Raw genomic sequence first — 2,268 nt, forward strand, 5'->3', positions numbered from 1 at the left:
AATGACATGACCAGGAGACTTTGTGTCCCAACAGCGATCATGTATCAAAAATTATTAATGTAAATCTTGAGTCATGCTAAAACTGCATGTAGCCTTCAAACTTGGAGTGGGTAAAGGGCTATGAGTTTGGGGTATAAATATTGGAGTAAATCTGTGTTGCTTTGAGTGGGTTTTTTGGCGATGATGCCAGCCTGTCTCCCTATGACCTGGTTGTAGAAATTAAACACTCCCTTTTCTCCCAGTCTCTGCCTCTCGTGTGTTATTGGCCTCAAAGGATAGCAGCCGATTGACTGGATTGGGCCGTAACATCATCACCTGCCACCCAAGGAATTTCAGCTGGTGACCCATCTCTGGGTAGCCTGTCATCAGGGCAGGGAGAGGTAGTGGAGAGGCCCAGGACCTGGGTGCGCCGAGGTGTTTTTCTCTCAGTTTGCAGCAAGTTAGGGGTGGGGTGGGTTTATCTTAGTGAATAGAAAGAATGTTGTCAATTTAAATTTTTCTTCCCTTGGTTAAAAATCACCACCAGGCTGGGCATGGTGGTTCACACCTGCAATCCCAGCACTATGGGAGGCCAAGGCAGGAGGATTGCTTGAGCCCAGGAGTTTGAGACCAACCTAGGCAACATAGCGAGACCTTGTCTCTACAAAAACATTTTATAAAAACTTAGCCAGGTGTGGTGGTATGCACCTGTAATCCCAGCTAGTCAAGAGGTTGAGGTGGAAGAATCACCTGAGCCCAGAAGGTTGAGTCTGCAGTGAGCCGTGATCATGCCACTTCACTCCAGCCCTCCAGCCAGGGCAGCAGAGTGAGAGTCCCAACTTAAAAAAAAAAAAAAAGCCAAAAAACCTCATCACTACTACCAAAAGAAACCCAACCAACCAAACAAAAAAACCCTGTGCTTCCTACCACTTGTACTAGAAAAGACTAGCAGAAAGTAACGTTTTAAAAAAATCAAGTAATAGGTATAGTGGCTTGCATCTGTAGTCCCAGCTACTTGGGAGATTGAGACAGAAGGTTGGCTTGAGCCCAGGAGTGTGAGGCTGCGGTGAGCTATGATTGCACCACTGCCCTCCAGCCTGCGCGGCAGGGTGAGACTCGTTTCTCAAAAACAAAAACAAAAAAAACCTAGGTGCCTGATTTACTAGGAAAGCTCAGAAACTGCATGGGGATATGCAATGCTGGCCTAGGGGAGCAAGCTCTTCTTTGGAGGGGGGCCCATCTCTCAAATGAGTCTGGTATGGGGTGGGGGCATGGAAATGCACAGAGATCTCAGCCAGGCCCATGAGAATATTCCTCGTGACCACTGGAACTGGTTCGGGGATGGGAATACGGCCCCAGCCTTCGGGGTTGCCTCTGGAGAGGGAGGTGGCTTTTCCTTTCGGGGCGCTGGGGCTGCCGGTGGCAGAGGAAGCTTACTGCCCAGGGAGAGCGAGGCTACCTAGGATGGAGAGGGTTCTGATGACATCCGAGTGCCTGGTCCAGCTGGGCTTGTAGCTGGAACCCCTCTGGACTCCGACAGAGAGCAAGCCGACGCTGCCTGTCATGGCTGAAGGTGCGTCACGTGGTCATGCTTTCTTCGGGTATGGCGGCTCCCTAGGTTGTGTGGCGGAAGTCAGTGCGTCGGTATCTCTCCGGGCTCCTCAGAGAGCCCTTTGGTTTTCAGCAGCTCTGCGCGAGAGCCTTGGTCTAGATCACACGCGACGCATGTCTGTGCCGCCAGGATGCCCTCATTCTCGGCTACGGCTCCGCCAGGCCGCTCTCGTTGTCCCTGCCCGGGCCGGGCTCATTCACCCGGGGGCGCTTCACCATCCCGTCTTCCCACCTCCCCGGCAACCCTTCGGGCTTGACCCTCAAACCCCGGAGGCCTCCACCGAGGTGAAGCCGGAGTCCGCCAGGAAAGGGGCTGCGGGCGGGCCCCGTCCCCGCCGAGCCCTTGCGGCGCGCCTCGCGTTCGCCTTGCCAGGACTCGCGAACGGCCGGACCGCAGGGAGCTCCTCCCCCAAGACCACCAGCCCGACGCCCGAGGCCGCCTGCTGGGGCCGCTCCCCCGACAGCTCCGAGTGCGCCCAGTGGGGGCTCCCCCGTCCCGAGGCGCCGGCGTCTGCGACCGCGGCGGCGCCGGCCCCCTCGCCGCGTGCCAGTTCGGCCGCCCGAGCGCCAAGGCCTCCGGCGAGCCCGCCCCCGGGGCCTGCGCCGCCGGGCCCGGAAGGCTTCCGCGCCTCGGCCGCCTCCACCCGCGCCGCCACTCCACCGCGTGCCCGCCGCCGG

This window comes from Carlito syrichta, unplaced genomic scaffold, assembly GCF_000164805.1.
Source record: "Carlito syrichta isolate Samal-C Ts95f unplaced genomic scaffold, Tarsius_syrichta-2.0.1 Scaffold303007, whole genome shotgun sequence".
NCBI classification, from domain to species: Eukaryota; Metazoa; Chordata; class Mammalia; order Primates; family Tarsiidae; genus Carlito; species Carlito syrichta.